The sequence below is a fragment of the Triturus cristatus genome, chromosome 2_2, assembly GCF_964204655.1.
Source record: "Triturus cristatus chromosome 2_2, aTriCri1.1, whole genome shotgun sequence".
Classification (NCBI taxonomy): domain Eukaryota; kingdom Metazoa; phylum Chordata; class Amphibia; order Caudata; family Salamandridae; genus Triturus; species Triturus cristatus.
This window is the reverse complement of record NC_140582.1, coordinates 284077952-284101364: the sequence shown is the minus strand read 5'-3', so window position 1 is coordinate 284101364 and position 23413 is coordinate 284077952. Positions and strand designations below refer to the sequence as shown.

The window sequence follows — 23413 nt, the reverse complement described above, 5'->3', positions numbered from 1 at the left end:
TTTGCACACTTGGACTATGAAAATAGGAACCGATAAATAGCCAAGACACTGTTGAAAATGTGTTTTGCCTAAAAGGACTGGCCTCCCACTGTTCGCCTTCACTTATCTCTCCTCTAGTAAGGTCGAGAACCCAAAGCTGTTCGCCATAGCTGCCCAGTATTTCCATGTGTTTCTTTGTGGCTAGACTACCCCCTGCATTTTCTCCTTCTTTGGTGTGTTTGAATGGCCGGAGCCTCAAATGCGGGGGCACGCGAACCCAAACGTCATTTCCTCAATATGTGTTTCTCCTTTCGATTCTACTGATATGGGATTCTGATGTACTTCTGTTTTCTTCACAAATTGTCTTAGCATTTGTGGTGAAATTTGGTTGCACCGTAGAGGAGAAGTCTATTGCTTCCCCGTGTAAAATCCAGTGACTCCTAACATATGTTGTTTATCACAATTCAAGTGTGTGTGTGCGCGCTGCGCGCTTGTGTAAAATAGAAAAGGACTGATGCCCGCCAAATAAACAACATGTCATCCTATCCACATTTTTACTTCGTCAGAGAATCACTCTGGCTACGATACACAAAGATTCTCAACAAAGAGCTACCTTTTGACAATGAGGCAGAAAGTCCTAACTGTCAAAATGCATAATGAGAGATAAAGCAGTGCTTAATTTGAGCCGGTGGTTTCAGGTGTTGGCACCAGCACTTAATTCTCAACACCAGCGCTTGTGACAGTCTGCCACAAGGTGGTGCTGTCAATTAAATTCAATATTTATTAAAGATTTGGAACTCAAATGAGGTCCACAAAAATACAACTTCAAATTAATACATAAAAAAGTATAAAACATCATAGGGCACATTGATGGCAACAACTGCATGTACAAATTTTACGACGTATAGCAACTTCGACAAATAGAGATTGGGATTAGCAGCAATAGGAAAGAAGTAACACAGCATATCCCTAATTATGCAAAAAGCATTTAAGTAGCAGTCAGTTCATGTGTAAAATATGATTAAAAACGCCAACTTCAGCAAAAAGTTGAGTTTAAAATTAGCGGTCAGTTCATGTGTAAAATACAATTAAAAGTCCAATTTCAACAGAAAGTTGAGTTTGAGATTAGCAGCAATAGAATAGGAGTACCAAAGCATATCCTAATATATATAACAGAGTTAGTTGAGTTACAGCGGGTTCGTATGCATAATATAATCCGAAATCCAGCATCAATAGAGAATTAGGTTTTAAAATTGGCAGCAAGAAAGTGGACGAAAAGCAAAACTAACCAGTTATACAAAGATCAATTAAGTAGTAGCCAAAGCAAGTGCAAAATACAGACATAAGAGGGAGAGAATATTAATACTCCAGAATAGGGCGATAGTCACAGGAGTAACAGCCCATTTAGAGGAATGTATAAAAGGTTAAAATATATACATAAACTCCTTAAAAAAGTTGAATAAATTTACACAGACAGCTTCGTTTTTCAGACTAAAGAGAAAGTCGTGGGCTGAAGTTACATCTTTAACACCATTTTGTAAAAACATCGGCTGAAGTCAGGGGCGACAACTCGAAACCAATGCTGGACAGACAAACAAGACATGATCCAGGTTCTGAATGCTTAACTCACAAAAATTACATCTTTTTCCATTTTTCATATTCTGAAACCAGCTTACTGTTAAATCGTTTAGAGGTAAAAGATTCATGCGACATAGGGTGAGCCAACGTCGAATTCCGTGTTCTAAATTCCAAGATAAATATTTCTGGGAGATACTCAGGGAGCTCGTCTTAGTTGTAATCTTTAATCTCTCTTTTGTATTACAGAATTTGATATCTCTATTGTGGCTGAGTTTACCACTTAGAGTTTTTAAAAGAGATTTAAATCCTAATGCCGGAGGGTAATCATTGATTCTTCTTGTACACAAAAGAGTTTTAAAGCCAGAGAGAAGTCACGATATAAGGAATATTTCCCCCCAATACCGCCAAGGATTTCTTGACGCATAAAACCTCTCAATGAGTAAGGCTTGCTATTTTTTAGCTGGTATCCCCAATGTAAAACCCTGGATATACCTTGGATATAGGAGCTTATAGGTGGTGCTGTCTCAAATGACCACAACAACAGTCAACTATTAATTCAAAATACATTAAAAATGACTATTACCAGCAGCCCAAGCCATTGTTATAGCTTTGGGGGCCTGGAATAGTCTGAGTTGTCACACTTGTAGGGGTGTGATGGTTAGTAGTTTTGTTGTTACTATCACTGGCAGTATGGCAGGGACAATGTGTGGTGCAAGCTGCAGTGGTTTGCTGATGAGAGCCCTGGCACTTATTCATTTTACAAAATAAGCACTGGAGATAAGTGGGCCTCCTCCAACTAGAGACAATTTCTTTGACAGGAGGCTGTGTGGGAGGTAGCCCCAGAATTCACATCAACCAACAAAGGAGGAAATGCCCTTGATGTCAGTTGGAACAGTGTCACTGATTATATAGGAAGTGAGCTTCTGCCCAACTGACATGCTGTGAAATGTTCTTGCTGCCACATTGCTTCGCGCCAAAGAACCTCATCTTGGCAAATGGTGTGTTAATCTGCCTTAATGTCCCTCTGGATATCATTGGCCGGGAAATGGAACCAAATGTGAAGTTCTGTCAGGGCCCATGTCTGCTGCTGCTGACCTACCTCCATGGGTGGCCCAGGGAAGCTCAGGATTCTAGATGAGCCAATCATGAGTTCCCAGAAACCCTCTAGACCACTCACCAGAGGTAGCGCAGTGCTTGTAAGAATCCCCCTAAAATTGAAAGTGAGCTAATCCCCAGGAGTCCTCAACCTACAGTTACTTACTAGACACTGCCCCACCTTACTTCATTGCAGTGCTCCCAATATAACAATTAGGTATCTCAAGCAGAGTTTGAGGGCTCCCAAAACCCTGCAAGGCTGTTACCTTGCATGGCAAAATACTGGTGTCAACATTATGTACCTGCAACAATATCTCCTACACAATATTGACTACCGCAATATTGTCAAGGCAAGTATTTATAGGAAAATATAGATTTACAATTCTTACCTCCACATCTACTTACTTTGATGATATAGTGATGGTTATTATTGTGGAGTCAATATTGCTATAGGTAGATATTACAAAAACAATATATTGGCACCACCTTCTTGTGAGGTAGGCCAGGTCTCATTTGGCCCTTTTCCCTGGTGAATCCTGAGAATGTAGACTGAACTGCAATGTGGATCGTTATGCCCATTTCTGCCTTTTATCCATTCAGTGACTCTGTTTCAGGGTCAGAGCACGTCCCCGAGCAGCAACAGTGACTTACCTGTTGCTAGGACCATTGACCCCTTGTCGCTACCATTAATGCTGCTATGGATATTCAAGTCCCCAGGCTCAGGAAGTCTTGACCCCCTAAATGAGGACATACTCATGGTCTCCCTGTGCATTCTGGTCTTGGAATCTGTCAACCTAAAACAGTGGTTTCAAAGACAATTCTATTTTAACATTACTAAACATGGCAAGATAGCTAGCTCAAGATACCCGAACGCCACCAGTCTTCGAATTTGTTGATACTGAGGCAGAGATTGCAGTGCTCAAACTTCAGGTATCTCAAAGGTTCATTAAAAAGATAATGATGAGAGATGTAATGTGAGAAAGTTGGACTTTTGTAAAAGTTTATTGAGTCTTCATAGAACTTTAATCAGACTTTAAAACTAGAATTTGGACTCAAGAGTATTTCTTAAATTAAGCCCTTAATTAGTCTAAGGTTTAGAGGGTGGATTAGTAATTAGTTCCCCATGGACACTTTCCCCATCAGACTCACAGGATAACATATTTCAGGTTCATATGGACCACTCCAGAGCTATCCATGGTGCTAATACCTCCTAGACAGAATGAATATTTTTTCTTAAAAGAGTTTTAGAATCAGAAGCCACCAAATTCCAGACTATAAACCAGAACATGAACTGGTTCATGGACCACAATTTGCACTCTTCTTAGCCTTAACAGTTAAGGCAATGGAACATCAGACAAACACCACTCTTTCCATTTCTTCCATTCTACAACATTATTTTGTTTAGTTTGTCACGATTATATTATACTCTTCACATCATCTACATCAAGCTTGGACTTGCGTGCCCGCCTATGTTACTTAAGGAAGTTGAAGAGGATTTGTAGATTCAACCTTTCAACAGTGAGCCAATAATCATCCTTTTTTGCAGAGACTACGAGGAATCTCACTTTTGATACTGCTATAAGGTCCCTACAACTTCAAGGATTTGGGAAAAATGTCTCGACCATCCTGGTATTGCGGTAAATGCACTCTAGAAAGGTAAGTTGATTTGAAGAAAGAATTGGAGTATTTAGTTCTTCCACAATCCATGTCACATAGATTCTGTATGTGATCTTGTACTGTACATATCTCTTCACTCATTCTTTCCCTCACTTATTCACTCACAGGGGCCAGAAAGTACCGGCATTTTGCTGCAAGATAACTTCTAAAAAATGGTTATATATCAAATATCAATAACAAAAATATGCTCCAACATTAATATTGTGGCCTAAATAGTGTTTAAAGAAATATTGCTTCATTGAGTGTAGGTTTTCTTTTGTTAACTCCATTGTGGTGTTAATTAGGATGTGATATTGTTTGACCATATTTAGGCCACAATATGCTGGTGCCACTCCTATGCCTCTACTGAAGCTATGGTTGTTTTAAAAAATTGGTCCCAAGTCACAACAGGACGAGACCGAACCATCATGTTTTATGAAATTAGGAGCTTCAGTGTTTACTCCATTTTGGGAAATATTTTTTGAGTATTTGGAAGTGAAGTCTCTCCTGCCCATTTTTTTGTGTCTCTGACAATATAGTAGGAGAGGGTTCTGTAGACAGGTAGATTGCAAGAAAAGAGCGGGTTGATAAACTAGAGGAAGGGAAAGTGTGTTTTATGTGGTTAAATCTGATTCAAAATGTGGTCAAGTATTACTATCATTATTTTCATATACATGTACTTTAAATACACTTAGCACCAAATGCATGTGCCATAACAATACATATTTCATCATTCCACTCAACATATGGCACATGCACTATCACAATACTTATCTCATCTAATTCATTTATTTGGCTTTAAATATAGTAAATCTACACTTACCAATACATATCCTTACAGTCACATTACTGTGACAGTCAATATTCTGGCTACAACATTTTTGGAAAGCAACGTTTTTTGTGCTCAACACTCCACGGAAAGCAGTATCCATATGTGTGAGCAGCCTGTACAACCTTGCTGACCTATTACAAGACCACTGTCTACGTCACACAAGCCTACTCTTGCCAACCAGCATAATTTCTGATATTCTTATAAATCAAATTCTAATTACTAAAGAATCTACAGAAAATGTTCCTGTTCTTAAGAGAGCTTTTATCCCGTCAACCTAATACCCAGCAGAAAATTGCTCAGAGCGTCAGCATTTAAATAGATTAAATGTCACTGCACACGTCTGTTTGCTCTTCGTTCGACGGAAAGCCATGTGACTCACTTTTATGAAATAACTTAACAAAGAAACAGCTATTTTGAATTTCTTAATGAAACACAATATTCTGCCCACTCGTTTTGAGACTGGCCAATGGAAGCCTTGTCAACTAAGGAGCCAAACTCTCTGGCCTATGGCAGGAATGCCTTGGGCCCACTGGGGCTTGGCCTGAACATACACTTCATTTAGGAGTTATCATAATAGCAGCTGCAACCCTTGGCTTGCCTCCCTGTGACCCCTGGTACTGGCTTTGCAACCCCTGGCCTTGGAGGTGGCAAACAGTTAATATATCTTATTAGTAGCTTTAAGTGTAGTAAAATATGGAATACCAGGAGCTGGAATGAGACCTTCACTGGCAGCAGAGGTAAGTAAAATTGATTTTGTATGTATATAGTTGGGAGAGAAAAAGAGTGTATGTATGTGAGAGTATGTGTTTGCGTGAGCATGTGTGTGTGAGTAAAAGTGAATGAAAGTCAGTGACAATTAGTGAGTGGGAATGAGTGATATTTTCAGTGAGTCTAAGTAAATCAAAGTGAGTGAGGACGTGTGAGAGGGTAATGGTGACTTCAAGTGAAAATGTGGTTGTCTGAGAATGATGAAGTAAGAATTACTGCAAGGAGTGTTAGGGAGTGTGGGTGAGAATGAGTGAGACTGAGTGATCGTTAGTGTTTCTGTGAGTGCAATAGAGAGAGTGAGAATAATGGAGAATGAGTAAGAATTAGTGTGAGTGTGAGTGAGGAAGGATGAGTGAGTAGAAGTAAATGTGTGAATGTGAGTGAAAATCAGTGAATATAAATGAGTGAGTGAGAATTAGTGACTCAGAGTGATTGAAAATGAGGGACTGAGAATATGAGTGAGTGAAAGTAAGTGTGAAAAATAAGGTATTTCTGAGTCAGAATAGGAATGAGTGGAGTGAGTGAGTGGAAATGAGTGGGAATTAATGAGTTAGAGCAAGAGGGATAATGAATGTGTGTCTGCAAGTGAATGAAAATGAATAAGTGAAAATAAGTGTGAGTGAGAATGACTGTGAGCGATTTAATGTAAGTGAGCCTAAGTGAGAATGTGGTTTTATACTTGAGGGCCTGCCACTGGCCCTGGAACACTGAAGGAAATTCTTGCCTTATAGAGGCGCCCATTACAAAATACTGGCGTTGGCATACTGCAATTCTTAGCATGACAGGCACCTGTGACAAAATCCTAGCACCTGCCTAGTGGAAGTAAATCTTGCTAATGTGTACCCATGGTAAAATACTGGCATGCCAGATGTAATTCTTGGCTAACAGGGCACCCTTGGAAATTGCTGAAGCTGGTATAATTGAGAAGCTTATTGGCCCGGGTAAACCACTAGCGAAATGCTGACTTTATCACATTGGAGGTAATTCTTGGCATAAGAGAGGCCACTCACGGCATATAGGAGGGGGCAACCATGACAAAATGCTGCTCCCGAAATGCTGGAGGTAATTTGTTGACAGAAGGGCCACCCATGATGTTTGGATGCCAACAACTGCAATATTCTAGCAGTGGCATATTGTTGTAATGTTTTGCATAGGGCCCCATGACAAAATACTGGCCCAGGCACAATAAAGATCATTTTGACATATGGAGTCACCGATAGTACATTTTGAAAAAATGGGGTTAGCTCCTGGGGAGGAATATGCCTCCTTACAACGTATCCTTTTTCCCCGCAGGCAATTACAACGACCTTCTGACCCCTCCGCAAGTTGGTGTTTCGACATGCAGAGTAATGCGGTCCTTGTAAAGACCGCGTTGTAATTGCCTGCGCGGAAAAGGATTCGTGGTAAACGATGTTCACTCAATGAGAGCGATATATTTAATATGGAAATTTTAGTGCAAATTGCACCAGCATCAGTGCTTTCCTACGTAACTCGGCACCAGGATGTTTCACCCTATAGCAGATGATTAGCTTGAATCCTGTTGCAAATTTAGCAATAAAAAACGGTTATATGACGTTACAACGCATTCCGTTGCAATGCATGCCTTTACCAAGCATGTATTACAACGCGAATGCCATTGCCATGCATAACCTTTACCACGAAAATGCCTTTATCACGCATACCTTTACAACGATTTTCGTTGTAAAACCATGCATGATAATGGCATATTTATGATGAAGGTTATCTCCGATCCCTTTCCCAATTTTTTTAACTGCTCCACTGCGCCCTGCCCTGAACACTATAAATCTTGTTCTGCGTGATTCCCCCACCCACAAACCCTTCTATTAAATACCCCTCCCTTTAACGCTATAATTTTACCCCTGCGCATCACCACCCCCTCATCACTTAAATTATTTCTTTTACTAAAATCCCCCTTACCTCTCTCTCCACAACCTCTCCTCTTCAAGTTCTTCCTTTGTTTGTTTCACGTCGTAAAGAGGAAGCGGAAGTGTCTTTCCGTTTCCTCTAACAACGCTGATTGCCTCCTCATTTTTCAAGAACATAAACAGAAATTGTCCCAAACAGAAAACGATGAAAACAGGTGTGTTTTTTTTTGGGGGGGGGGGTACTCCCCAAGCCCCCTTTTTTAAACGTACGGGTTTTTTTGGGGGGCCGACCCCCCCAAGCCACCTTTTTTAATTGTACACACATGCCTTTACTACGTATCTTGTAGTAAAGGAATGTGTGGTAAAGGCTTTTCGTGGTAACCACGCATGCGTTGTAATGCATGCGTGGTTAATGCTATGCATGGAAACAACCGCGTTGTAGTGGCTGTTTCCCATAAAAAACAGACTACAGCCTTTAAAAATATGGAGATTCCTTCAGCTGTGCTGGTGCAAACATTCACGATGGTGCTTAGACAGTGCTAATTTAGTGAAATCACCTTGTCAGATGTGCAAACAACAATAAAACATTGGTATATAACGCCTACTGAACGTAGGAGTAGAATCACTTCTTTCTGAATGAAAATGGATGTCTTTAATGGAAACGTGTAAAGTCTGCAGCCCTCTTGTCCATGAGCTCATGATGATCTCAGTGCCAAATCATAAAATTAAGCTCTATGACCCAAGAGGGAGTGATTGAACAGGCCCGAGCATGCCCCGGTGCATTGTGAGGCACACTTCCAAAGGACGAGTCACTTCTGTAATCAGAGGGACGTCGTAAATCCCGGCACACAACATACTGCAACGTCTGCATTAAGCTAGTTAAATCAGTGAGATGTTTTTCAAAGGAATGTTCTGTTAAGAATTGAGACAGACACAGATTCCACATTGGACAAAGTGTGTTAGAACATCATTTCTGAGAGGCCACGGTTGCCTTAGACAAGCCCACAGCATACCAGAATACACAATTCTGAGGGCCCCAGCACATCTATGGGAGACATAATTGTTCTCAAGTCACCAGTACAAGCATCGGGCCATAAGCATCATGCTTTCAGACTCTGTGCGACTGGTAAGATGCATTTTGGTAATTATGAATTCCAATTTGAGTTCCAGTAACATGTTACCAAATTGCAATTTAGAATTGCAAATACATACCGATTCGGTATTTGGAAGGGGCGTGTTCATTGGTAGCTCCTCTGCTAAGGCAACGGAACGTCGCCCCACTGCTCTTAGAGCAGTGAAAGAGGGCAAAATAAAATGATAATAACTGAACGTTATTACCATTTTATTTTTGGTTGCTGCGGGGCTGATAGCTTGTGGCAAAGGGAGTAGGAGTGGACTGTGCACACTAAGGGGCATATTCACAAGGAACTATCACTGAACCAACGTCGCTTTATCGCAGCCAAAGTCGTGAAAAAAATACCTCCTCATTCACAAGCCTGTGTAAACAGCCCACAGCACCAGTTTACCAACGATAGCAGCCACAAAAAACAATGCCACAGAGGACCCGTGCAAATATCGCTAATGAGATGCAGAGTGGGCATTCCCGTGCCAAAATCCGAGACAACATCACACCACAACATTCTCAACGTGCAGACAGAACTGCGATAAAAACACAAAACAGGCGATAAGGGGCGTTAGCACCAGGAAATCTACACCTGCTCTGACCTGGTGTAAAGTCGGACGGCAGCCTGCACCACAAAAGGGAGACCAGCCCAGGGCCGCACTGAAGGGCAACAGAAGCCATGGAGCAACCCATCATGAGGCCCGGACAACCAAGAGGGCCACAACACTCTCCGACACCACACCCAGGCCCGCAACACCCCCCCGGGACCACCCCCAACCCCAGACCAAGAAACTGCACACCAACACCACGAATCCCAATACAAACATTTTGCCTGATGTCGCACAAGCAGGAAAATCAACAGACATGCGTGGCCAGAAAATGGAGACTCAGTCAAACAGCAATGCAATCACCAACACAAAACACCATACAAACAAAATCCCAGACAACTGGTAGGATGAGTCCTAGCGGCTCCTCACTGGACAATCCATAGCACACAGCCTGGAAGACCAAATCCAAGAGAAGAAGGTGTGCCATGCGCCTAACAAAGGAAAGAGAGGGAGAGAGCGAGGGAGGGAGACGAAGTGAGATTGTACAAGCAGCGCAAGGCCCCTCTGGCATCTGCCTCCACATGCCAACATGTGTGTGTGTATCGCCATCCGTACACCATGAACCCAAGACGGTGTCCTAATCTCGGTGCCAAAGCGACATCACATTCCCAAAACGCAAGTAGTAGTCAGACAAAAATCAGGGATGAAAGCTCCATTGTTTCAATGCAGAAGGCGGGAGGACACCTGCACCTCTGACCTTGGTCCAGAACGCGCCTGGAACACCCTGAGAGAGATGCCATGGCAGACGGGGACGACTCCCACACCACGCATTCCCCAAATGAACTATCTGACTCATCCACACCCCACACACAGAGCCCCTGCCTGTGCATGGAATGCCCTTAACACTCACGGAAACAACAACCCACTCTTCCCAACTTTGCACACACAACCCAATCATTGCTCAGAGCTGTGGCATATCCTCCACACAACTGCCTCAGTTCAGAGAAGTGCCCGTTGCATGAGACGCACCAATGAATGGCTCACCCTGGGGTTCCTTGAACAGGACAACGACGTGCTATTGGAACACATTGCACATGAAGCTGCATGGGCATTCATGGACGAGTAACTACGTTCCTGCAGCCACATCTGATTGGCACCCACAGCACATGTCCAAACAACTTGGTGCATCGTGGGGATAGGTCAAACGTCCCACCACAACAGAGGATATGTCTGCCTTCGTCTGGGCTCTGGATGCATGTGCGTGGAACAACGCGTGTGTACACACACCTGTTTAAGGTGATGCAGGTCCATGCCCGGTGCAACACAGCGTTGTTTGGCTACTTTGCCAATTCGGACACACTGCTGGGGGAGAGCACGCACATGGCAATGTAGCACGACATGTGAACCTGTCTGACCCTCACACCTGATCACTGTCATAAGAGCAGACAATCGGCGCACTCCGGAGGCAGAGCACTATGCAGATCCCATGGGCAGTGAGTCGTGCCCCCTCACACGGGGAAATGGGCAGATGCCAAACAACACATGACTCATCCTGCAAGGCAAGGTGAGCTGAGAGCGTTGCCATCCGTTATGCATGTTGCCCATTTTAGCCCCAACATTTTCTGAACTTCGACATGCTGCGTGTAAGTGTCTTCAGCATGTCCCTGCCTGCTGTGGCCCTTGCCTTGTCCGTACTGACATGCACATGCCAATAAAGTCTATGCAACTCCACTGGTGTCTAACTGTGAGGTGTGTTGTTTGGGTTGTCCACTCTGGCACCACAATGAGCATCGTCCCTACACAGGGAGGAACTGACTGACGCAAGTGCAATGGGGGGGTGTCCCTTTGGCAAGCTCCACCTCTGTGAGCCAGACATTGTTATTGAATAGGTGCTTGACGCCATGTGCACTTACGTGACTTCAGCAATGTGAGTATGGTGTCCAACCCCTGGCCATGTGGAGCAATGTCATATATCACAACAGAATGTGTCCACACAGATGTGTGTGAGTAGGTATGCGACATGAACTTCAGGTGTCACATGTGCTGTAGGACACCACTGCTGGCCTTCTTTCATTTGGGTCAGTCCTACACACAGCCCTATTCAATACATGGACTTGTGCCTACGTTGGGGGTTGTGAGATTGTTGTTGATGTGCAATGGGGACACAGCTAGTACTCACCTTCACAGTCATCCAATTGGCCATGTGTCCCAGGGATAAACATGTACATAGATGTCAGTTACCAGGGTGTGCAGTCATTGTACCTACATCCAGCCATACCTCCATACATGAGTGAACATAGTGATGACACATCTGTGTGATTTAGAATATTATATTCAAATTCAGGTGATTGCAGGAGCTAGGGCTGTACATGGCCATCCAAGCCCACAACACATGGAAGCCCAGTGGTGTGCCAACAAGAGTCCTTTGGGGATTGCACAGTGATTGCGAAGAGGGAGAGTGCAGTCCGCAGCAGGATAGCTGTGTAATTGGCCATTGGTGAGGAAATGGCAGTCCGTGTCGGGGTCTGGGTGAAAGTTGCAGAGTGTTCCGGGAGTCACTATGAGGTGTTTCCCAGGCCAGGATGCATAGGTCATAACCAGGCAGGGACAGGCCATATGGCGGTGATGGCTGCTACTGCCTCCTTACTCATACAGTAGTTCACATCCCCTTCTTACTCCCCTGATACGGGTTCTGTGTCCAGTGTGTCCGGTGTGTGTGGCGGGGTGATGGCTGCATCACTGTGTGCCACTGACACATCAGACTGCCAAGGTGATGGGGCAGCATCACTGTGTGCCACGGACACATCAGGGGTCGGAGCTGAGTGTGTGTCGATGTTCCATCTGGGAACAGCTCAGTGGCAGCAATGGCAAGATGAAGTACTGCAGGGCATTGAAGTCCCCAGCTACTACTCGCTGATGTCCATCCATGTCAGACATCCTTCCAGCCTGCATCTGCTCCATGTTCTCCATTGACCTCCGCATCTGTCCCAATTCTGTGCTGTCAGGGCTGGTGCCTGTCTGCCCACACAGTTCTTGTGTACGATTCATGGCACCAGCGAGGTCAGCCAAGGTATGTGACGGAGCATGGTGCGGACTGGGGGTGTCCGATAGGAACTGCACGTGGTCCATGATGGGACTCAGACACCCACGTATGGCATCGAGTTTGGCTGCCATGAGCTCGAAACCGACCCGCAGCTGTTCAGCCAACTCCACCTGGGAAGACCACACACGTTGTATGTGCTCCATGTATTGGTCGGGGGGTCCTGGGAGACAGCCGTGGTGGTGTGTGTTTCCTGCTGTGTGGTCTGTGCAGGTGGTGGGGTCACCTCGAGGCAGCTGGCCTGCCCTGCTCTTGGGGGTGGGGTGCAGAGGCTGTCCAGTATCCATTGGAGGGTATCTTGACATATGTGCAGGTTGTCCTCTACATCATCAATGATGGGGTTTGTGTTCTGCTCTGCAGTAAGTGTTGATTGTCCCTCTGCAATGTTAAGGGGAGATGCAGGTTAACAGGGTTTCACATGTATGTTGTTGATTTACATATGTTTACATTCAGACTGCATGACAATGTACATTATGAATGTTTTGGGGGAGCTGGCTATTCGATGGCAGTCAGTGTGTTTTCCGAATACATGACGGATGTGTGGTGGTACCCGTTCATTGTCAGGCAATGCCAGAAGTGAGTGGACTGTTACTACGCACGAGCGGAACCTATTGTGGGCTCTGTCCTGTGGTGCTGGTGTTGCACATTATACCACATTGCCGCCGTTGCTGATGTCCTGTGATTGCTATGTGTGTGTGCTGCATTGTGGGGGAGTTGCCCCTGCAGCTCTGATTTCATGTGGCCTTCTCCCTTTGAGGTGGTATGCCTTTGAATTATGTGTTTTTTGGGGCCTGATTTGCTTTTGACTTGGGTCATATGTGCTCTCGGACAGATTTTGTGGCCTGGTGCATTGTTCGTCTGCTGCGTGTATTGTAAGGCATGGGTTGTGGGTGCACATGAACATGTCAGGGTGTGACCTCCTCCTTTACGGATGTGATCCGCACTGGGCTACCTCCATGTCGATTCGTGGGCCATGTCATTTTTTTGGGCTGCTGCCATGCTATCCGACATGCGGTGTTACTTGCATAGTCAGTGTGGGACACAGAGCAGCTGCTTTGCTGGATTCCGCACATGTGCATGGGTCGGTTGTGAGATTGGTGATAGGGGGGGCCCTCTGTGCACATTGTGGATGGAGGCCTACTTGGCATTTCTATGTGTGCTGCAGTGTGCCAAGGGTATCAGGGACATGTTCCACAATCATCGTGGGTGTGCAGTGTGCTACGCATACTTGTGCATGTGTGCCATTGTGCCCATCTCCCCCTGTCCCCCCATCCTTGGTCGTTACTCACCCTGATGCTGTTGGGTCAGGTCGTATCGTGCTGTGTCCAGGCCCCCCAATCCTGCCACCGTCTCCTCACAGCTGACTGTTGCCACCATTTGCTCCAGCTCATCCAGCTCCTCCTGTGTCGCAGGAGGCCCACCTCCAGTCGCCGTTGCTGGCTCCCTGTTTTTGGCGAGCTTATGTTTGGTCTGCCTTTTCAGATCATGCCAGCGCCTCTTGACCTCCTCCAGGGACCTCCTGGACACTCCGACTGCATTGACGTTGGTTAGGATGGCCTGCCATATTTCGGTTTGGGTTGCCAGTGCCGCAGTGGAGGGCCCAAACAGCGGACTGAACCCTGTCTTCCTCTTCCTCTTGTCCTTGCCCTTCCACGAACGCGGGGTTCCTGGCTGGTCCTCCATGGGGCTTGTGGTGTCTGGCTTGTCTTCTGCACTCGGTCCGGGTGCATCCATGTTGCTACGCAGTTTGAAATGTTTTTTGGCTTTTTTTTTCTTGCTTTTTTATTGTTTTTTCCCGCCAGACGCGTGGGATTTGCAGACCTGTGGCTAGTCTTTGCTGATTTGTGTAACGCGATTGTCCTCATCACATGATTTTTCGCGTTCTCGTTTCGCATTTTTGCGGAGTGGAGTTGATTTTCACGCTGACATTTGACGCGTTATCTGGTGTCTATCGCATGCTACCATCTTGTTGTGAATTCCACGTTGACACAGGGTTATTTTCCCGCGATGGGCTGCGATATTGAAAGTTGCGTTACGCTACTCTTGCGGTAGTTATCACACGTTCTTGTGAATATCCCCCTAAGTGCACATAACAGCTTGGCCGGCTGTTTTGGCCCGGCCAAGCAGTCATGCACACTTTGCATATTCCCCACCAGGCTGTAATGGACAGTCTGGTGGGGACAGCAACATAGCTCTTCTTCCTGGCAGAATGTCCTTAATCCAGAAGTGTTCTGAATATATGGTGCCGGAGGTCCAATACTTATTCCCAATTCTGCCTTTGAAGTAGGCAAACTTCAAAGAAAGATCTTTGTACTGCATAATACTCTGCCCTGGCTCCAGACACACTACAGGGTTTGGAGACTTCTTCATATATGGACAGGCACAGCCCTATTCTGGTGTCAGTGTCACCTTCTCCCACCACTCTAGCTCAGAAAGGACCATCAGCCTGGTGATGGGCCACCAGGATATGCAGGGCACACCTCAGCTCACTTTGTTTGACTGTCTAGAGTGAATGCACAAGAGCCCAACTGTCACCCTGACCCAGACGTGTGTGCAGAAACAAGCAAAGGCACTGAATGGTTAAAGTAAGGAAATGCTCACTTTTTAAATGTGCCATTTTCAGACCTGCAATTTAAAAACCACCTTTACTACAACATGTATTGTTAAATTGTGAGTCCAGAGACACCAAACTCCAATTTTCTATCAGCTCCCAATTGGAAGATATACTTGTAAGATGTTACAAGGCAGCTCCAATGCTAACCTCTAGGAGAGATAGGCCTTGGTGTAGTGAAAAACTAAATTAGCAGTATTTCACTGCCAAGATATGTAAAACACAACAGTGCATGCCCTACCTTTTACATACTTGCACCCTTCCCTTGGGGCTACCTTGGGCCTACATTAGGAGTGCCTTACATGTAATAAAAGGGAAGGCTTGGGCCTGGCAAGTGGGTGCACTTCCCAGGTCAAAATGGCAGTTTAACACTGCACACACAGGCACTGGCACTGCAGTGGCAGGCCTAAGACATGTTTGGAGGGTTACTCATGTGGGTGGCACAAGCAATGCTACCGGCCCAGTAGCAGCATTTGACTTAAATGTCCTGGGTACACACAGTGCACTGTACTAGGGACTTATTAGTAATTCCAATCATTGAGAAACCAATCGTACCATGCCATAGAGGAGAGAGCATGTGCACTCTAGCACTGATTGGCAGTGGTAAAGTGTCCAGAGTCCTAAAGCCAGCAAAAAGAAGGTCTGAGAAACAGGAGGAAGAAGGCAAAAAGTTTGGAGGTAACCCTGCAAAAAGGGCAAGGTCCAACATGACAGTAAATATATGTAGGTAAGTAAAGGTTTACTACATTTACCTCAACATATATGTACATTGAAAATTTGCATATCTTTACAATTCGGAGATGTGGAATCAAGGTTAGCAAATCTATGGTTACCTATATTTACTTGCAAACAAAATTAAACTCACATTTTGAATAGTTTTTCAACTTCAAACGCTGATCCCACTCCATAGGAGACTGCCATGCATGGTTTCAATTGGAAAAGCTTTGAAACGTTCGTCTTTATTTCAGAAATTAAAAATCTGCAGCAGGTGAGTCATAAAATTCTCACATAAATCATTTTGTGCTTCTTGCCATTCCCTACTGACGAACATGCTACATGCTTCGGACATCGCCCCTCGCAGTCTAAAGGCAGGACAGAACTAAAATCCAAAATTATAGGAAATGAGAATGAAGAGAAAAGAGTAAGAGTGAAAAAGAGACATAAATAGTGAAAAGGAGATGTCAAGAGAGCATGCAATGAAAAATGGTGATGAGAGATGGTAAATGAAAGAATTGGAAATGATAGTGTCCTCCACCAGGTTCCTCTAATGAGGGCCTTATTATCGTTGAAGTAGATTTCAAGGCTCAGACACGGCTGCATGCAACTGCACAAGTAAAATAAAAACAACTGATGTAAACCATAGTTCAGATGTTATTCCTCAAACAAACTTATACTGGTGAACGCCAACACATCCATCGGAGAAAGCCAATTTTACAATACTACACTTCACATATCGTTTATGAATTCACTCAACTGTATATTAACTCAGCCCTTACACGTTAGACACACACGGGTTACAGTTTCCTCCTGTAGTTTGCCCTCTTGCTTTGATATATTCCTTTGCATATGTAGTAAGCCATGTTTTATGCATGACAAAAAAGGCATGTGTAACTCTCCATAGCAGTCTTGCAAAAACACAAAATACCACCCTGTGTGTCACTCCATAGCAGCACTCTTCAAAAGGCCATCTGGAAAAGAGAAGATGTCACACAGTGCACACAAAGAGAGCTTGAACCTTTTGCACAGCTGAGCTCCATTGTGGGTTCTGCAACCTCCCCGAACACAGAAGGGAGCGTCAGAAGCATTTGTGTTATTTCAGGGCTTTTGGAGTGGCGGCTTGGTCGGTGCTAGACACGCCTCACCATGCCACTCCCACTAGTCCTCACTTAGTGAAGGGCTCAAAACCCTGCTTCCTCTCTATGACCAACCAGTTCCAAACCCATCTATGTCTGATCAAGCATTGGCTGCTAAAAGCCACACACCCTCACCAGGCCTGTCCCCATTAAGGTCTCCTTCCCTCTCACATGATGAATTGTTTTTCAAGATGTGCGATAGTTTAGCAACATGTGAGGTGCAACACTATGTTACTGCATTACTAATTGCCATTAGTGATAGCAAGCAGGCGAGAGATATTAGGCTCATGCTTAATTCGCTGACTAATGTTTGGTAGGTGACCCAAGAATAGTATGAAAATGTGTCTCAATGTTGCACTGTATCATAGAGTGGCGGTTCCCTTTTAACTCTGGTGCATACCATCAAAAGCATGACAAAACTCTGGGTCTCATGTACCGCTGTGAGAAATCATGGGCATGATTTACAAAGGTAAACTTAGATGTCTGGTCTAAACTTAGACCAAACGTCTAAGTTTACGACTTTGGGATTTCACAAAGAGCATTTACGAGCACTATCTTTAGGTCCTCACTCGGGCCGGATCGCCTGAGTGACCTGAGTGCAGACATAAAGATACTACTAGTAAATTCCCTTGGTGGATTCCCAAAGTCGTAAACCCTAGACGTTTGGTCTAAGTTTAGATCAAACGTCTAAGTTTACCTTTGTGAATGGGCCTCATGTTTGTCGATTGCTCCAGTGGAATGGTAGAACCATGTGGCATTTTAATTGTCAAGTGCTGCAGTGTACACAATACTGTAGCTCACTCCAGAGTTGAGCAGAAGCACAATTCAACCGAATATTAAAAGAAAAATCTAAATGTTAGGCGACGCTGGCTTTCTTGGAACCAAATCAAACATTACATCAAATTTATATTCAGCCTTGAAGCGCCAGCAGCATGTTATCGCGATCCTAATGTTAAAAAAAGACATAAGCCACCCCTGAATTGAGAGTTTGACCCTAACTTGCCCAGACAAAGTTTGAAAATCACCGAGGGCTATTGCACTGACAGAAGTTCCTAGGTTCAGCGGATCTAGCCTATATCACTCAGATCACTAAAAGCCGTGTCAGACTAGCCTCCTACCTGATTAAAGGGCCATTGGGATTCATTGATATAGAAAGAAGTTACTGTTCTGTTTCAGAATGGGGTTATTTGCCCCCAGGCGAATGGGAGGTTCTATTGCAAAGGTAGATACGCATGGCTCTAGATTGTAAATCGTGTGCCATGAAGTGATGCCGTTGCTCTACCACTAGTCTTGCAATGTTTTAAATATCCTTTGGTGGTGGGATTTAGGCAAGAGTTTCCTACCAATCTGAATCTAGCACCTTATTAACAAGAGGGGTGAGGACCAACTATTGATAGGGCTTGTGTCCAGGGGTGGCTCCTCCATTTGAGCAGAGGATCGTCGCACCACAAGCCCCAGAGCAGCAGCAGCAGGGAGCAGTGCATTGCACTTTCAAATGCGCATGTCACTTTGGCTGACTGTCTTGCGACGGCTCAGCCAGACATGCACAGTTTAAAGTTCTCTAACCTAGCTGTGTTCGAGAGAGTGCAGGCCCGCAGTGCTCTTAGGGGCGCTGAGAGAGCCAGCTCTATCCAATCCTGGCGCTGCTCTCATGCTGGCTGGGTAGTGCAGTTTCCTGCATCCGGCGTCCAGAAGACACCCGAGGGAGGAGGACGTCGCACTGCACTTGGAAGGTAAGTATATTTTCTTTCTTTCTTTTTTTTGTGGTCTCACCACACTGGGTACATGCCAGCCGCCACTGCTTGTGTCTGCTTTCTGGTGGCTGGCCATAAACCTATACTGTTGATTACCTGGGTTGCAATGATGCTGGTACAGTCATTTCTAATGTATAAAGTGATTTTCTGACCTGGGCATTGTGATGACAGACGATTGCCGAGGAGGGTTTAATTCTGTGTTAAGGACTCTGAACTGCAGGTTTTGAAGTTATCGGATGTGCTGCGGGTGAAAGGTCGGAGGAAGGCAATTTGCTTATCTGCGAGACCACATCATTTTGAATTCCTCTGTCAGGCTCTGAGCTTAAGTCGCCTCCTTCTTAAGTCTGCCTCACAGACTTTAAAGACTGAATGGTTCCCCATCAAAATGTAAATGAATTAATTGTTTCTGCTGAACCTTTTCTGAAAAATGGCAGAAACTGTCCTCCGGGGAAAGTTCATAAAATTAGGTTTAGTTTGTAGTTGCACTCTTTGAACATATAATTCAAATTGAAAAACTGAGTTAAACTCGTGCAAACACAGCAGATGTCAATCATCACTGAAATGTGCTTGTGTTTATACCGTGCAACCTAAGCCGATGCTTTCTCCCGCATAGGCGATGCGTCGATTCCTTCGCCTCAAGTGATGTGTTGAAAATAACTCGCGTGTAACCACCCAAGTGTCTGCGTGCATTTGTCGCCTATTATTATTATTTTTTTCCCCACAAAGGCGTGATTTCAGTGACATGCCGCATCATTCAGCAGTCTGACTAAAATTAAACGTGCCAAACTCAACTGGTTTCTGATTCACTGAAAAAACGTCAGGTGAAATAATTGTCTCAAGCAAGGCGTGAGTAGCAAATAATGAATTCCGTTATCTGCTCGACGGAGAACAATCACGGGCCAAACCACGAAGGTGTATCGTGAGCAATTATCGCCGGATATAATCAGAGGGCTACGCTTTGGGTCTGATGAAGGAAAGCTTCAGAAAGGAAATTTAATCACGGATTTCCTGTCCTGCAGTCAGTCACCTAATGAGAGCCCGTAATTGGAAGTGAACGAATTGATCTATGACGAGTCATGCCCCGTCCATCCGCACGGGCCAAGGAAAGAGACACCTCTGGGTCTGCGCTTCGGAAAATGAATGATTTTCAGAATTCAGGCATTAAACGCGTGACATTAGATGCAGCGAGGTAGAATCCCTCTGCCATTGAAAAAGAAAACTGTTTAAACTCCTCCACTTTCAGATGTGCTAACGAAGGATGACCTCTATACAGGATCGACTTGTTTCATCTGTCCCATCTGAGAGGCAGTCATCAAGCACCAGTAGCGGTCCTTGGAGGAAGTGACGGTGGGGCAGTGAGGCGGGGCGGGGAAATGTAAACACCGGAATATGGATGAACGGAGGTAAGTACAGATTTAAATAAGTAAAACGAATTTCGTTGCGCGCGCTGCATTGCATTTTGCGATGCAGCGCGCACAAAGGAATTCATTTTATTTATTTAAATGTGTACTTACCTCCGTTCATCCATATTCCGGTGTTTACATTTCCCCACCCTGCCCCTCCCCCGCCCTGCCTCACTGTCACTCCCTCCACGGACCGCTACTGTCAAGCACCTACTGCCTCTGGATGCAAGGGTCGGGCCTGGCAAGTGGGTGCACTTGCCTGGTCTAAATGGCAGCTTACACTGCACACACAGGCACTGCAGTGGCAGGTCGGAGACATGTTTGCAGGGTTACTCCTGTGGGTGGCACAAGCACTGCTGCAGGCCCACTAGTAGCATATGACTTAGCTTAGAGGTCCTGGGTACACACAGGGCACTGTACTAGGGACTTCTTAGTAAATGGAATATGCCAATCATGGAGAAAACAATCATACCATGCCATAGAGGAGAGAGCATGCACACTTTAGCACTGATTGGCAGTGGTGAAGTGCCCAGAGACCTAGAGCCAACCCTTCTCGGACCAATTTTAGCCTTTTTCTACCATGGGGCATGTGGTTGGCTTTTTTTAGTAGCCTTGGCCTTATTCAGCCTCTACGCCTTCACCTTTGGCATGCCTGTCTGTGAAACCCCCACATGTGGAGATGAGTACTGTTCTCTTCTGTTTGATGTCTTCTTTTCTTGTGCTGTTTTTTTCCTGTTCTGTTGGGCGTTACTGACGGACTCGGTCTTTATTGTTCATTTGGCTGCCTTCTAGACCATTCCTGCTACCATCCAGTTGTCACTGGCTGTGCGTGATGAGTTTCTTGGCACACGGCTGGCTTTAGGTCTCCTGTCACCTCCAAAGTAAAAGTCAGCTATTGATTGTGTCCACTCTTACAGTGGCCTGCTTCTCTGGGGGCTCTGGTTGTCCCTTCTGACTTTGGAACTTACAGTGCTGGTCAGCTTCATTTGGAACAGGCACTTTAGGCTGTACTGACCTTCCGGGTTTGGTACTTCCGATTTTGTGGCACTGCGCTTTCTTCTTGGATACCATGAAGGGTGATCAATGCCGGTTATTACTGCTTCTGTAGAAGAAGTGGGGTGAGGATAGGAGAATTGGGATGAGGAAGTGATGAAGAGGTAAGGCTTCAGTTACATTAATCTCATCACTCAAATTCTTTCTTGCCCCAGTCTTATTATTGTTATTGATTTATAAAGTGCATAGCTACCCAAACTGGGTTTTCCAGCATTAGGCAGACTCCAGCGCCGGATCCTGATTTAAAAGAGCCAGGATTTTAAAAGTTTGTGTAAACCCAAGAAAGAATTGCACGCACTCAGAGAGCCGGATAAAGAATTACATGATTTAGAACCTAGTTAGGAGAAAGACTTTCCTCCTAATTTGACCCTCCTGATTCTGGAAATGCAAAAACAATTCTGATGACTGGAGCGAAGATTTGAAACAGGAGAATGTTTAGGAAGGTGGAATAGCAGCCTGGCCTCCACATTCTGAACTACTTGAGGCATCTAAGAGAAGCCTTATTTTATTTATTTATTTATTTAAGAAGCTTATAAAGCGCACGGCTACCCCCAACGGGGGTGTCCCGGCGCTGTAGACCATATGCTCAGAGAGAAACAGTTAAGAAGAGGTGAACAGCCAGGTTTTCAATTTGCTACGGAAAAGAGATTCTGAAGGAAGAAACCTAAGATCAAGTGGTAGGCTGTTCCAAAGTTTGTCCGTCATTACGGTAAAAGCTCTGCCGCCCATTCTAGAGCGACAGAAGCGAGGAACCGTGAGAAGGCGTAGATTATTTGAACGCAAAGATCTGGCTGATTGGAGAAGCACGAGTCTCTTTCTCAAGTAACCTGGGCCTGACCCATTGAGGGCACGAAAGGCAAGAGTCAGCATCTTGAACTGGATGCGGCGGGAAATGGGGAGCCAGTGTAACTTTTTTCGATAGAGCGCAACCGACTGACGATAGGGGATATTACCAATTAGTCTTGCCGCCGCATTCTGAACAATCTGAAGACGTTCAATAAGGTACATGGGGGCACCGGCATAAAGACTATTGGCGTAATCCAGATGTGATGTGATCAGGGCATGAATGACAGTTCTACGAGCATCCAAAGGCAGGTATGGGAAGATCTTTCTAATCATACGCAACTTCCCAAAGCAGGCTGCCGTAACCTTACTAATTTGAGCCTTACAGGAAAGAGCGTTGTCAAATTGAAAGCCCAGGTTACGCGCTGTTAGAACAGGGGAGGGAGGGGGGTTGAGCACAGACGGCCACCACAGAGTGGCAGAAGGGATGGTTTTCTGATTAAAGAATAGGACCTCCGTCTTATCAGTGTTGAGTCTGAGATGATTAACAGACATCCAAGAACATATGTTGCTTAAACACTTGCGAAAGCTGGCGAAGCTGGCGTCTGAGTGATCTCTAAAAGAAAACATAAGCTGAGTATCGTCAGCGTAGGAGATCACCCTAATACCCCAAGACTCCACTAACTCAGCCAGAGGTGCAAGATAAACATTAAAGAATAGTGGGCTGAGTGCAGAGCCCTGAGGCACCCCACATGTGAGGGGTTTACCCTCTGATTCAAACGGTTTAAGAAGAACTTTCTGAGTACGACCGGTAAGGAAGGAGGCAATCCAAGATAGAGCAGAGCCTCCCAATCCAAACTGCAACAGGCGATCCAGTAAAATTTCGTGGGATACCGTGTCAAAAGCGGCGGATAGGTCGAGGAGGACCAACATGGCCTCCTCGCCCCTATCCACACACTCACGGATCGTCTCAGATACTTCTAATAGAGCAGTCTCAGTGCTGAAACCAGTTCTAAATCCTGACTGTGAGTCATGCAGCAATGAGTTGGTTTCTAAATATTCTGCTAGTTGTAACTGCACAGCCTTTTCCAGGACCTTCGCCGGTTTGGGAAGAAGGGAAATTGGGCGATAGTTACAAAATTGTGTCGGATCCGCATCCACTTTCTTCAAAATGGGAACTAATAGGGCCTCCTTCCAAACAGACGGGAACTGGCCCGAGCACAGCGATAAGTTCCAAATAGAGAGAAATGGACTGACCAACAAAGGAGCCAGATTGCTCATGATTTTAGCAGGGACGGGATCAAGAGGGGAGCCTGACTTACACTGGATAAGCAGACTAAGTGCAGACTCAGTGGTAAGTTCTTTAAAAGCCATCATCGATGGTCTTGGAG

General features: G+C 45.1%; 1 protein-coding gene across 1 annotated transcript in view; it reads right to left on the bottom strand.

Moving 5' to 3' along the window:
- LINGO2 (leucine rich repeat and Ig domain containing 2) overlaps positions 1-23413 on the bottom strand; it is a 3888832-nt gene that overhangs the window by 936090 nt on the left and 2929329 nt on the right. The window lies entirely within an intron of this gene.